General features: G+C 42.6%; 1 protein-coding gene across 3 annotated transcripts in view; it reads right to left on the bottom strand.

The window, feature by feature from the left end:
- The window catches only part of znf609b (zinc finger protein 609b), a 70,781-nt gene extending 55,858 nt beyond the window's left edge, over positions 1-14,923 (bottom strand). For all 3 annotated transcript variants that reach the window (XM_068571264.1, XM_068571281.1, XM_068571272.1), the window contains exon 1: positions 14,446-14,923. The gene's annotated coding sequence lies outside the window, so the exon portion shown is untranslated. The remainder of the gene's footprint in view (positions 1-14,445) is intronic.
- Between the last annotated feature and the right edge of the window lie 285 nt (positions 14,924-15,208).

Genomic DNA, 15,208 nt, shown 5'->3' with positions numbered 1-15,208 from the left:
GCCCTAGTGGCCGGGGGCCGGTTAAGAGAAGTGAGTGAGGAGTCAGCAAACAGTATACAAAGTGTGAGTCACCGCAACCACGAAAGGTCCTTGAGCATGCAGCCATAACTGTGCATCCAAAAATAATATGCAGTTTGCCACAGCAGCAATGGAAAGAATCTGGGACTCACACACTCAGTCACGGACAGGCGCATGCGACCGATTACATGATCCCTCTGGCGCAGATAATTACATTTACGTAACCTATGTTCTATGTATGTGCTATGTTCTGATATTTTGAACACATGAGTATTATCATGGTGGCCGACCAATATTGTGCTGAAGGATAATCTCTTCACATCGGCCTACTTCAGAATGATGAAAGACCTCTGTTGTTAGTTGGCCGAGTGCCTCATGTAAAAGTAGATATACGCGCTTATCTAATTTAACCAAAGCTATCTAAGGTCAGGGCTGGAACTTCATTTGTAGAGCACATTGTATGGGAACCAGTGAATTTCATAGTTCAGCTTTCACACCAGTTCTGCACTATGAGTAACTCAATCAGTTTTAAGAGAGAAATAAAAACAAATCTTGAGTAGGTATGAAAAAAGATAAGTACATATGAAGAAACCGCGTGGGCTGGAGAGAGCTGACATCTTGAAGTGAAATGTCTAAATCGTGAAGAAACAGAGATAACTGGCAGCAAATAAAAATAAATGAAGTGTTACTTGCACTGTAATTATTTTGTGTACTTTCCCAAATATGTTTTTCAGTTGATGACTAGCACTAGAAAAGGCCTCCCATTTACAGCATGCTATGGTAAGTTATGGGGCAATTACAGATTACTTGGCTAACTCATTAACATTTTATATTTGTGAGGTAAACTTCTGTATTAAAAAAAAAAAATCAAAAATCTGCATTTAACTTGAATCTCAGCAATGTTTCTAGCGAGACAGTGTATGCTCACTTTGTTCCGTCATCTAATCTTTTGATATCACTATCAAAGGCTTTTGGCTCTCAAGGTTTAAAGTAGCTGACAGATAAAGTCAGCTCTGTGTGAACTGCAATCAAATTGAGCTAAATATCAGTTTTAGAAGTAAGCAAACATTCGGTTCAGATGAATCAAGGCTTAATTAAGTGCATCTACTGACATTTGATCGTTGAAATGCTTGCCTCGGTAAATGACCTTATCCTCAATCATGCGTGCTATGAAGTAAAACGCACACAAGTGCTTGTTCTCTGTAAAATACTATTAGAAATGCCTCAATTCCAGCACAGTTTGAACATAATTTGGAGGAAAGAAATATGACACTTCCCCACAACATCATTTTGTCGAGCCGTAACAGTTGTGACCGGTTTAAACGGGGAATTTGACTGATGAGTACAAATAAATAATCAAATTGTGGCTCGTCTGTGGCCACAGCTGATGCAGGCCTGAGTGTAAGGAAACCCAGATCTTAAAACCCTGACATGGTGCCAGATTGATTTTTCTTTCTTCTCCTTTCTCCTGTGCTCAGAAAAGACTCCCGCAGAAACAAGAGAAGCTCCATTAACATGCTCAGCCACTGCACTTCGCCACGATTTCTGAATTACAAAAGCAAGTCGCTAAGATGATCAAAACACGTCTCATTATCTCCGCTCACTTCATTTTATAATTGAGACACTGTCTCGATGCCAGTCGATACAACGACAGCGGCGGCAGCAGCATCTGCTTTGGCACACTTGTTTACGATCAACTGTAAAGTACGATTGCAGAGTGCATGCTTAATGTCTCAGAGGAGAGACGAGGAAGAGACGAGGGCTGAGCGATACGGTAAAAATGTTCTTCAGCCCAACCTTTAGCGGTGTGTCCCGTTTAGAGAAAAGAGACAGCAAATGTAGCATCAAAAACAGCCCATCAATTTAGATATACGACCAGTGGCAGGCATTAAAGTCCATAATGATGAAAACACATTGTGGACTGAAACAGCTGCATGTGCGGCGCATAGCCTCCTCCCTGATTGTTTTATCATTTGGTCACATGAACTAGGTGGGTAGGGGTGGGGGGGAATTGATACAGCATAGTATCGCGATATTTTGCGTGGCGATATTGTATTGATACACGGAAGCCAAGTATCGATCTTTTATTTAATCAATTCTAAACATTTTGGTCCTAGAATAATAAAATCAAGTTATTTTTTGTTGACAAAGTTTTCCTTTGGGGACAATTTGCGGTTCGAAAAAAATGTAAGAAATCACATTATATCACAATACTCAATGCATCGCGATAATATCGTATCGGGACTTAAGTATTGTGACGATATTGTATCGTGGGAACTCTGGTGACTCCCACCCCTAACATTAACCCGAGTTTAGCAGTAGAAAGTAGTTTATGTTCCAGTTTTAGATGTATGAGTAATGGACATGCAGTGTGATATGCCAAACATTCATACCAACTATAAATGTAATTGATATCATTTTTTGGGGGTGCACAGCATCTTAGATTATTTATTGATGGATTGCATGTCATACAACAGAGATACTATTCCTTAGATATATCAGCAGCAATAGACAAAACAACCCATTTCTCATTGACAATGATATGAAAACGCCTGTTTAAGAGTTTTTCTACATCCATTTTTGGCCAGCTGTGGGTGTGGAAATGAGACAAAGACGTTCTCCTAGCTTCACAATCATTGAGATTAACTAAAAAGTAACAATAAAATGAATCAGGTTCATCCGTCTGATGAAAAGAAGCAATGCTGCCGTCCAACATCAGGGTGTTCCCATCAGGCATTGCTTCAAAAGTATTTCAACTTGAACGATGGGTCCCCGACTACAGAGCTTATTTTGCCGACAAATAGTGTTAATACATGACGACCAGACGTCCACACAAAAAGACAGACTGGTGCGATTCTGACGTCTCGTTACAAAAGACTCCCAAAGATCTGGCAGCACCGTGACAAGACGCTTCAAAAGTCTAAAGTCAAAAAACCTCAAACAAAAGCAGCAGTAAACGAACATGAAGTGTGAGCGCTTTCTGAGTGGTTTACTTTTTTGGGTCTGCTGCGACTGTAATACAGCAACTGAAAGGGTTTATTATTTTTGATCCGTTGTATTATTCATCATTTACAAAGCACCTTTTCGAATGAATCGACTATTTGCATCAGCTACATAAAGTCCAATACATTTCTGTTTGCTTGCTTTAAATACGCCAGAACAACCTTTTGCATTTTACGTTAAGCACAACATGATCACATTAAATACTGTTACTTTAGTAACACAAAAAAAATAGCTAACTTCCACTGTAAGAGAGGTGATTTTTATGTGTTGACACTGTTGCACAGCAGTGATGATTAGACAGAATTAACTTCATACTGAACCACCCCAGGAACTCAATCCTGGAAACACTACTGCAGAAATATCAAAGTGATTTCTCAACAGGGCTGTTGAGCCAAATGATAAAAATCACTAACAGCGGTACTTAAATACTATAAAAACATTGAGCAATGCGTCTCGTCCATATAACTTTATATTTCCTCGTAGGCACACAGACACTTAGCTCCTCTCATTTTCACTCATACTCGTGCACTCGAGGATGATGATGATGATCGGATATGATCATTTCTGGTTAATGGGCATTTCCTCTTCCGCACCTCACTGGTCTCAAACTTCCGTCACTGAACAGTTTCAGATAAACAACCCAGGCCTTTGGGGCATCTGGCGCTGTTAAGGACACTTGATTTAATGAGACTTAGGAATCAGCGGCGATGTTGGGAGTTGAGGTCGTCAGTCAGCGCGACGGGCTCAAGCTCTTTCTCATTAGAGGATAATCAGCGTGGCGGTAACGCCCGACTGCATCCAGTTATCCCGATTGAAGCCAGGCTTCAAATCCCGACTATTAACTAATGTGAAGACGCCGCACAGCTTAACCAATGATGCACGTTTCCCTTTTCACTCTTCCCATTCAGCAGAAAGTCACATTGTGCCGCATTTTGCAACAGCTAACACAAACACAAAAAGGCACTTGCATGGTAATTTGACCGCAGTGGGGAGCTTCACAAGTAACATAAGAAGCACATTTGTGGGGGGAAAAACACTTGATTTTAAAAGACAGATAGATGGATGTCGTGTCACATTTTCTTCCCGAGATATAAACTGAGGTCGACGGGGAAAAGGAGAACGTGTAATGCATCGTCACAACAGGCAATTTACAGTGCGGCACTTCGCAGCCATATGCCAAACACCCGCCATAAAGACTTCTTTGTTTAAAGCGGTCGCATTAACTGAACATAATTTACAATGTGATGCCATAACAGCGTCGCCATTTAAAGACAGTAACAGACAACAAGTTAGCATATTACGAAATGTATCTAGGGAGTGCATGCATGAAGAAATGTAACATTTATCTATTTGCTTCCTGGTTGAAAATAGGGTGGACAACATTGCCGAGAGGGAATGAAAGGTTAACTCAATTTAGTATGTAATTCATTGTGGATACAACCAAATTTTAAGAAGCAGGAAATAACTTCAGCATGAACATACTGGTGACAGAACTGACTACAAACTACTGACCGTGCATTGTTACAGTCTTAAGGTGTCTATGTGAATCGTTTCCACCTTCCATCAATCAATCAACGTCATATTGAGGTTTGTTTCCTCATTACAAAACGTAAAACACAAGAGTTAAATAAATGGGTCGACTAAAGTTAGCTTGTTATCCTATTGAAATACTGACTGACAAATGAGAAGGAGAGGAAAAGAAGAGGTGTGAGAGGACAAGGCCTGAGGCTAAAGAGCAGACAGTCCCTTGTATAACAGTGCTGGGTGTGTGTGTCTTTATGTGCGTGTGTGATAGAAAAAGATAAAGTATTGTTTATAACATGCATTCCTGCACAGACAGCCCGCCAGGCTGGATTCCAGCAAATTCTTGTGGAAATAACCATCTGCACACAAGACAGTCAGCCTTATGTATGGTATCTACATATGACTTCTAAACAAGGAATATATAAACCAGTTTAATCCAGAGTGAATCTTCCACTTACCCACCGAGTGATCTGCAAAAAGAGCTGTAATAAAGCAACAGAACAGCACCACAGAGAACACTGGCCTCAGTATGAGAGGACAACGAGCCACTGCTGAGACTAAAATACTGCACTACTGTTTGTAGCGTGGACAGTTGAGGTGTTGCCATGTGAATGTCTAACTAGAGAGCAAGAGGGAGAGGGCATGGACAGCCATTAACCTTCCATGACTGCCCGCCTCTCCTCCAGCAGCTGCTTAACAGCGTCGTAGCCAACAAGCAGGGCTTCAAACAGCGTTGTCGCTCTTCAACGCGGTGGCTCCGAAGAATCAATGCAACAGCGATCCGTCCCCGAGAGGCACGGGTGTCACACTCATACATTGACAGGTATCATGGAACGAGCACCGATTTGGGGGCCCCCTCGATTCACGATTGATCCGAATTGCTGTGAGTTTTTGACAGTGCGGAATCAATTCCTGCCCCAATTTTTTATGTTTTTTTACTACGGCTTATCTTTTTATGCACATAGCGTCGCATTAAATGGGCCTTCATCCCTCGGCCTCATGCAGCTTCATCTTGCCGCTGACGCCTAGCTCATAAAACCACAAAAGTGGGCAGTAACATCTGACAGTGAGTGCTGACACTTGCGTACGCACTCAATCACGGCCTCAAAATGCTGGGAAAGGTTTGCGAGGCGGGGGAGGAGCGGCGTGTTACATTTCACTGATATTAGGAGGTTGTACCTAGTATGGGGATACATCTAGACCACTGTATTATGAGGCTTTTTCCTCATACTCTATTATTGTATAATTGCTTGTTGGTGCAGGATGTTTGCTTCATGATATCCCAAAATATTACACTGAACTACACTGCTGCTGTAAACATCCATAGATTCCACGTTGCAAAACAGCTAAATGGGGTTTTGTGGAGAGAGACTTAGGCTGGCTTCCACCACGATCAATTCATGGGTCATCCATTTAACGACCAGGTCACGTGTGTATCCATGAAAATGCAAGTCAGCTAGGTCAGAGCTCACTGAACCTGAAAACTAAGAAACTAAATAGAAAAAAAAGAGCACACGTTTGCTTGCTTTTCTCCTTAGATTGTAAATAATCTCCACTTCCTTCAGTTATCCATCTACCTCTCCTGTTCTCCGTGCCTGTCTGCTTTCCTTCCCGCCAACATCGTCAATCTTTTTTTATGGTGCCTGCCGAATTAAAATGCAAAGCAAACAGGTAGCCCGTCAGACCCCGTACTCTCCCTTTTATGCCGGCGTGTAATCTATGTTCTTTGGCAGATAACAGTACGCGACAAGTAAAAACCCAAGACGAGCATTCGCAAAGGCACAAGTGCCCTTTCTCAGCAGCGCCAAACTACATATTCATATTAAGTCTGATATATTCACAGCTCGGAGGATCTCAATATTTCTCTTTACTACTAATAACACTAAAACTGAATTTATGCTTCTGTCGACTTGTTTCACCGCTCCTGCAGTAGATTCCTCCGGCGTGGGAACTGATTTATAGTTCAGCGCGGGATGTAACCCCCTGATTGCCGTGGCACCGCCACCTCACGAGATAGATGTGTTGCACCTTCTCGGGCCGTGTCGCACATTTATTATACACTAAAGTAATTGGAGTTTACCTTTATTTATTCCCTTGGTCTAAAGAAAGAGCTGGTCGCGGCTAGAAAAGGCCTTCTGGAAATGACTATTCAAGATCACAAGGGCACACACATTAGTCCAATATTGCTGCTTTTTTTCCTTCTTCATATTGTCTTGCCTATGAAAAAAATACAAGCAAGGGATGGAAACATGTAGGGGAAAACGCAAAGCAGAAAAAGCTGTCCAATTACAATTCATGTGGTCTCCATGAAGCACGGAGACACCACAACAACTCAACACAGAGGCCTACATCTGCCTTAAGCTGTTGAGTGAAACGGTTCCCACCCATATTTTTTTTCAAAACCAGTCAGGACGGTCCAATCCACTTATGTTGAAGCCACAAGAGTGCTTCTCTCACTGTTTAGGCAAATGTCCACACGGCAAACATTTATTTTTTGTCAAGGCACTGAAACCAGGAGAAAACAATGTAAACTGCATGCGGATAAACAGGAAGGGGGCTCCAATCAATCGACCACTGATCGTTTTAAAAACGGTTCAATTGGTGGCGTCTATAAAAAAGGCAGATCAGATGAAGCATTGATTCTGAACTGAAGCGTTTTCACTGCTCATTTGCCTGCTTTCTCACATTTCCGCTTTAATTGACTTTGCGGCGATAGCGTCGCCGTCTTTTTCAGAGCGTCGCGTCCTAAAAGCAAGCAAACCTTTCAGCCGTGTGCTCAGCTGTCCAATCAGACTGGAGACGTGACCGCGCGAATGAATGGTAGAGTGATGCTCACCATCTTACGACACTTTTAAAAACAGAAAAACAAAAATGTTGCATATTGTGGTATAGACTGGAAAAGAAACCGTTGCCACAAATCAGCCGTTACACGGCTATTGAGGAGTGACAGGAGTAAATAGAAAACACATCGCCGGCTAAGGCTCTAAGTGGCTTGCGGCAGTCGTACTCGGCCATTTGGCAAAGTGTGTCGTGGACGTAATGCAGAAAAATAGGTTGCGTTTTTTTTTTTTAGATGGAATAAAGATGGCGACCACTCAGTGTGTGAGGATCATCTTGTGGGGCCGCTCCACCGGCGCCAAACACATTTCCTCCATGGCTGTGCGTTGCTTTTTTAATCTCTACTCTTAAGATTGACATGTTGCAGTGTGATGTTTCTATTGATTTTCCTTCAGAGTATGACATTTTCTGTCCAAATAGGGGAATTTGGTACCATCAGGCGTCAGATTAATTGAAAAATGAACAGGGGCAGATAATAACGACTTCCTGCAGCCTGATCCGACCTGTAGTTTATAACAAATCGTTCCAACTCTCTCAAAGTCAGAAAAACATATCTGTCATGTTTTTTTTTTTTAGCATGACCTTAAACAGATCTAGCCAACAGCGGCACGCTGGTTTGCCGAGGTGAAGGGATTCCATGCCAAGGACAGAGGAATCAGTGTGTTGGTTACCACAAACAGCAACCAGACAACACAAAACGCTTGACTATGGCAACTGGCCCACCATGACAGTCAAAACCTTGAGTGCCATCATATGATTGTTTGTAACTTCAGGCCAAAACACAGCATTTTGTGGATTTCTTTAAATCTGTAACGCAGACTCGAAGTCGACCTATAAAACTGTACCGCTGAAAACACATGCAGCACTAGTTTCTTTCGGGAATGTTTTTACAATTAAACAACTGAAACATATATTGCCTAATAAACTATGCCTCTGATATTTATATGTTCTGGAGAATCAAACAACTGAAGCCTGTAATCCGAGTGAATTTCTTATCCATGCGCCATAAAAAAGAAACTGGACATGATCAATGTGAGCCTGAAATTACAACACTTCAGTGCTCTATAAACTGAAGCGGCTTTGATGGGAATGTGTTTCCAACTAAAATGGATATAACATGTCTGTTACTATGTGTTCTAAGGCAGGGAAGTGAAACAGGATAGTGGAAGTCAGTTAGTGATAACGCAGTTGTAGAAAGAAAGAAAAAAGTACTACTTTTGCGACATTTGTATTCAAGTTGCACTTGATGGTCGGTTTACACGTTAGACTGCCGCAATTTTGTTCTAAGTGGATGCCTGAGTGGATGTCCCTCGTTTATTCGTCAATATGTACGCGCGTGTCATCCGAGGGAGACGGCGGTTTCTCTTATGATTCTACAGATGAAGGCGGTTTTGCAGCCTGATTAGGGGCAATGGGGACGGTGTCTCAGAACCACCCACATCCACCGCGCTCAAGTATTGATGTCGCTCTGAGGAATTCCCACACATCACGTGTTCAGATCCTTCTGGCTCCGGGATAAGATCAACTCAAAATGGTATCTTCATCAAAGACGGTTAATATTGAGCTAAAAAGCAGCTTGTGGGGGTGGGGCGCCAGACGTTACCTCTTTCTGTCGAACAATTACGTTCAGACCGGTTTGAAAACCTCACAACAGTTTCACAGCTTTTCTTTTTTTAATATACAGCGGTATACTAATCAGCCGTTTGTAGATTGCAGTGTGTGACTTCAAGGGAAAAGATCACCACTGTCGAGAACGAGTGAGGCGAGAGTGATTAATGAGGTCATGTTGCTTATGAGTGGCTGAATGAAAACGGTACTGAAAGCCACTGTGTGTTAAACATACTAATGCAAGCTGACAGGGCTCTGTTGTTACAACGGCACGAGAATGAAAATCAAACCTATCGGAATGAGCTCGAATTGACTCGTGCGTTTCCTCTGGCTGTTCTTTCCAAGAACAGCGAGGACGATATTCTTCAAACCGAAGGCAAATGAGACAGCATTTCTGCAGCACTCAAGGCTGTGCTGCGCCACAAAAGCTGACAATATCTTTATAGCTTGTGTGGGGGAAGAGTTGAGTGTAACCTGGGCTCGCGTCCCAGGAAAAGATGGATCACCAGTCTTTGGCAAAGCAGCCACTGTGCAACAAGCATTCAGTGTGTTCCCTTTTCTGCAGTAATTGGCGATTCGCTAGTGAGAAATCCACTTGGTGCAATAAAAACTAAAGCGGAGTTGCATATTCTTTGACCCTTGATACAGTTCAACGGACAAATGTTACAATTTAGCCGACTTTACAAATAGCGGCCCCGGGGAATAAAGGCGGTTAGGTTCTCACCGAACGCGGCGGTTCACACGATGGGTGGATCAATACTGACGTTAGAAACACGGCTCCATTTCAGACACTTGGTTTACGCTAACCCATCGCAATCTCAAGGAAACCACGAGCTTCACTGGGCTTTGACATTTGAAAAAGAGCAAAATAAAAAAACAGCAACAAGACGTTATAATTAATGACATTGACGGAGGCGGCGCAGGTCTGTGGGTGAAGTGAGCTGTTGTTTTGCCACCATTTAAATCTTTCTCAGGTATCTGGTAAGCACTGCTGTCGGCCGTAAACTGTATCTTGACCTCACAACTTTTACTGCGGTTGGAGCTGAAAAGAGCTCCAACTCTTTTCAAACCCTCCTCTCACGACTACTTTTATACAAAACACCGGAGCAGAATACAAAACACTTAATCGCGACAGGAAAGCTTTGATGCAAATCTATCCGAGTGTTGAAACGCGTATCTCCAGTGCTACCCGATTTTAGTGTGATCCGACTTCAGGCCAAGTGTGTCATATGCAAATGTGGGACATTTTGAATATTGCATTGGATTTTCCATTAATGGCTACCGTCGTAAAAGTAGCACATTTCCACATTGGATTGGTTTTAATTTGATTATCAAATAGTTGCAGATTAATCTGACTTTCATTGACAAATTGCTGCAGCTGTATTGACAGATACCTTAAGCTTAAAATCTGAATAAGGGACAAAAAAATTAACTACCAGACAAGACTTTTATATACGTTTTGTGCATTAATTCTTCTTCTGAATATCCTTATGTCTGAAAGAAAGTCTGCTGTGTAGAATTACATTTATAAGAAATGTACAATTAATGACTACCATCTGGAAGTCAGGTCATGGAAAGATGTTCTTCTGCAGACTCAAGAGTTGGATGTCGGAGAAACCAGCACAACCCCCATCACTTAGGGAGACCATCCTCAAATAAATCTCGACCTTGGGGAAACGCTTTATAATGATTTTACTGAGCAAAAAGTGCCACAGTACCTAATGACACTAACGACATTATGAGGCTTAATATGGACTCACTGCTGCACTAGAGGGTATTAAGGAATGCTTTCGCTTTTCATTTCGCATGCGGTATCAACCAAGGATATAAGTGCATATGGCGGTATACATTCACACAAAGTAAATGGCTTCACTCAGGTGCTTTTACGGTGCCTGAAAGCCTTCAATGTAAGTACAGCTACCTTTAAGGATATGGGCTAAATCCTTTCGTACTTTGCCATCAGCTGGTGTGAGGCCATGAGATGACGGGAACCTTACAAAGCCAACATAATCCCCTTGTCCTGGACTAATCTGATGCCCTGGACCTCAAAACAAACACTGTTAAATTCTCTTCTTCCACACCGTTTCTTTGATATCCACCCTGATGTGGAACAGGTTTTCCAAAAGGGAGGAAAGACTGGTCAAAACCAACACTGAACTTTCACTGTTTTTGCAGATCCGCGTGACTTAATACGTCCGTCGAGTAAACACAAGCAGCTCAGTTATCACTAAAATCAAACTGGTGAATGAGGAAACAGTTGTTTCCTCAAGTGACATCGCTCTGATGTTCAGCCCCGGCTCTGATCCAAGCGTTGGGGCGGATTTGCACATCTCTGACAAGTATAAAACGTCATGTTATTGTGTGGTAGCTTAAGAGTCTCGCATTTCCATTCCACTTCACAATTGATGGCTCTGTCCGATTGTTTAAAATTTGTTTGCGGTGCTACGACAAGGCTCTTAACACCATTTATAAGGATTAGAACAAATTACTGCAAAAAAAAATAAGGTGATCGAATGGACAACGCCTGCTTTTGAAAAGGCAGCCAACTGGAAAATGAACAGCTCTGTCTCACAATGAACTGCTACTCAAGCTTTAGAAATAATATAGAAACAAATATTTGCTCTAAAGAAGTGCCACGATTGTGAACAGGAACACCGGTGTGCCAATTATTAGTTTGCCTTTTAGGTTAAAAGAAAAAAAAATCCAATGTGAAATTCTCTGGGCTTGACAGCGTTTTATTACTATCGCTTATATTGATTTCCTTGTGACGAGGACACAAGAAGGACACGTAATTATAGGCCTCGGCGTAAAGCAAAACACACCCTTAAAATGTATAAAATCAATACAAAAAGAGTCAGTAATGAATCAGTACAGACCAAACACTCACAGGGTAAGTGAAAGCCTTGAATCATTTATAGGCGTAGCTGACCTATTACAGTAGCTCTAGTAAAGGTGATCGTCTCTATGCTGCCTGGAACAAATGGTGAAGTGAAATGGTAAAATATCCTAAATACTGAAATGCTTTGAGAAAGACCCACACAATTAATTTAGTGTTATTAAGGTGACGTGTGGATATGATCATGTGGTCTACTGTGTTCACATTACTTTCTATATGACACCTAAAATCATTAACTATCAGGTCTGGCAACAATGGCAGCTACAGTGTAACAAGGCTATACGTCTGACTAACTACTGACCTCTGTTATAAAGCGTCTAGTACTACAAAACTACCAGTCTGTTGCATGCTAACTGGCTGCTAAACCAAGAACATCCAAAGTACTGAATCAGCCGTGTTTATTGCGTGACAAAGGGGATTAAGGGTAGAGTGATTGCTGCAATTGTGTGTAGGAGGGTTACTATCTCGCATTTACAGTATGTTCAGGCTTTTCCTTTATCAGCGCCACCAGCTCAGAGATATTACTACACCCCAACAACCAAGCTGCCAAACTGATGTTTAAAATTAACCCGCAGCATTAGCCAGAAATGTTTAAGGCCCTTTAGGAGCAAGATTGATGCCTTTATCAAGCTCATTTATAAACAAACAGCACAGAAAGTCGGCGATTAGACATTTCAGCAACCAACTTATTGAACAAACAAACCACCCATTACATTGAACACACATCTTATGGCAGCTCTCGCCTTCATTTGTGGACAAAACATGCCACTCCTTAGTTGGGTAGTACATCTGACTAATGCTGGATTTTTGAAGTGGAAAATGATATTTCGAGTTCTTCAAAAAAGAACATATTGTAATAGTTATTTCTAAACACTTCCTTAGACTAGATCCATTCATTCAGTCATGCTAGATTGAGGACCTTAAGAATAGGGTGGGTACTGGATTCCTGCATTAAGATGGTCCAATCACTTCATTTGGCCCGAGTCTTCCACGAGCTGCAAGTACCAATAACGGCAATGACCGTTGTGGCTTTGGAGGGAAGCCTGAAGGGACGGGCTGTCAGTTCTGCCGACGTGGCGACTTTCACGCCAGATTCAGCGACTTTTGGAGCTAGTGCTGCTAGCTACATTCACCGGGGAAGAGTTAGCGATACTGGGATGCGTTGTTCAGTTGGTTGCGTTTTAAAGTGTTCTCGGATGTTGGAGATAACATACGCGAACAACCGGTCACATTTGATGAGCCATTGGCACTGGGAACAATCTAACTCAATTAAAACCACATCTCAGTTTTTTTAACCACACAAATCTGTCTTTTTGCATACATGCAAATACGGCTCATACAACTTCAGATAAATACGGTTTTGTTTTGAAGAAACGTCTCCTTTCTGTTTTGAACTGAGGACCATAGAGAGCAATTATGAAATCCTGCACGTTGGAGCCATTGGATGAGAATATATGGCTGCACAGCACTTTGCCATGCTTTATTGTGGTACTGTCATACTCTCTGGAGGCGCACAGACCACAGGGTCAGCCCTTAGTGGTCATGTAAAAAAATATATAATTGTGCTTTAATTGAATGGCTCACGTCATGGGGATGGGACAGCCCCAATAAATCCATTCAACAAAACATAGAGAATCTGGAGTAATCTGGATTGATGGGTACCAAATGTGTTATGACCACAAATCCACCATTTTAATGAGATCTGTGCCACCTTTGGAAAAGACCAACTTGTGTCACAAGTGGAAAGAACTGTTATTACAGTGGCAGTGGAAATGAAACGTGGGGAGCAAATAATCACTTTCACACACATAGATTCATATTCTCACATTTTGTGACTATAGAGTGAGGGAGGAAAAAAAACGTGTCATTTTCTGTTTATCTTGAGATGAAACATCCCACAACCCCAATGGGTGCCCTGGGGTCCCCCGTGCCTGCCTGCCACCCCTTAGCTTGGGGAACACTGTAGACACAAACACTGCTGGAATCCGCACCTTCAACTCTTGTCAACCACAATGTTGTAAACGGAAACATCAGTTGGGACAAACATTTAACTTTCGTTTGTTTTATTGTCGCTGCTAAAACGCAGACAGGCAAGTGCTTTGTAGTGATTAACAGACGTTACTCCCCCTCCTTCCCTCCCCACGAGCCGACCGTTACTAAACGTTACTACTCGCGCGAGTTAAATCGCATTAGCTGGAGCGCTAATAACGTAAGGCGCTCTAAAGTTACGTAGCAACCGGCTAGTTCTACGCGTTTGTAACGTTAGTTTTATTTTTTAACTTTAGCTCCGCGTGACGAGCAAACGTGACTCGTACGTTAACTGGCAGGAGTGAGACAATGAGCTCAGAGTGCAGTCAGGCTCGGCTAGCTTCCCTGCTGCTGCATGCTGTGTGTGTGTGTGTGTGTGTGTGTGTGTGTGTGTGTGCGTGTGTGTGTGTGTGTGTGCGTGCGTGTGTGTGTGTGTCGGTGGAGAGCTAGCCGAGCCTCGCTCTGCACGCAACGGGCTAACGTTAAATGGCGACTCGCAGCACTATCAACAATGAGAGAGAGTAACTTACCGACTTAGCTAGCCACTCCTATTCCAAACCCGGGTCTGCCCATGGTGGCGTGCACTCCATACAAAAAATACAAATTAAAAAAAAGAACAAATCAGAGGGTGAATTTGAATAAAACCTCTATATGAATGTGAAGCAGCAGAAACCAGCGGCGGCGCTCTCCCCGAGACATCCAACACTAGAGGAGGAGGGGAGGCCAGCGATTCACTGGACTTCTGCCATCACACTTCGAGATACCGTCCTCATCGAAAACAACCCGAGTCCGGAGGGCATTTTCTTTTTTTTTCCTCTTCTCTTTCTCTTCTCTCTTTATATTATTATTGTCGGTGCCGTTTCAAGAACCGATTACAAGTCCAGTCTTCTCCCGCGACCTTCTGGCAAATTAATCCCACAGCGAACGGTTTACCATCCAGGTTAATTCCTCCGTATTCACCGTTTCTGGATGAGTGCCGTGCTGGTTCTTCGTGTGGGAACTGATACAATGTAGCCAACCAGCGGCAGCGGGAGCGCGCGGGAAATCCAGGAGGAGGCGTTCCAGGTCGGATTGAACTGCCACCGCGCTCCACGCAGCGCCGGGTTTAAAGACGTGGAACTGGATTACCACTCTGAACGGACTGTGATTTTAATTTGTGTGTTGTCAAAAAGATGCTAGAGGTGGAAGAAGTACTACTCAGATCCTTTATTTGAGTGAAAGTAGAAATACCACAGGCTACAAATACTTCATGGCATGTAAAAGGTATTCGAGTCAAAATGTTGCTTCTTACCT

Source organism: Clinocottus analis, unplaced genomic scaffold, assembly GCF_023055335.1.
Source record: "Clinocottus analis isolate CAN_PGR_092001 unplaced genomic scaffold, fCliAna1.0.p SCAF_1, whole genome shotgun sequence".
NCBI lineage: Eukaryota > Metazoa > Chordata > Actinopteri > Perciformes > Cottidae > Clinocottus > Clinocottus analis.
The sequence above is the reverse complement of the archived record's forward strand: the minus strand, read 5'-3'. Positions and strand labels throughout refer to the sequence as shown.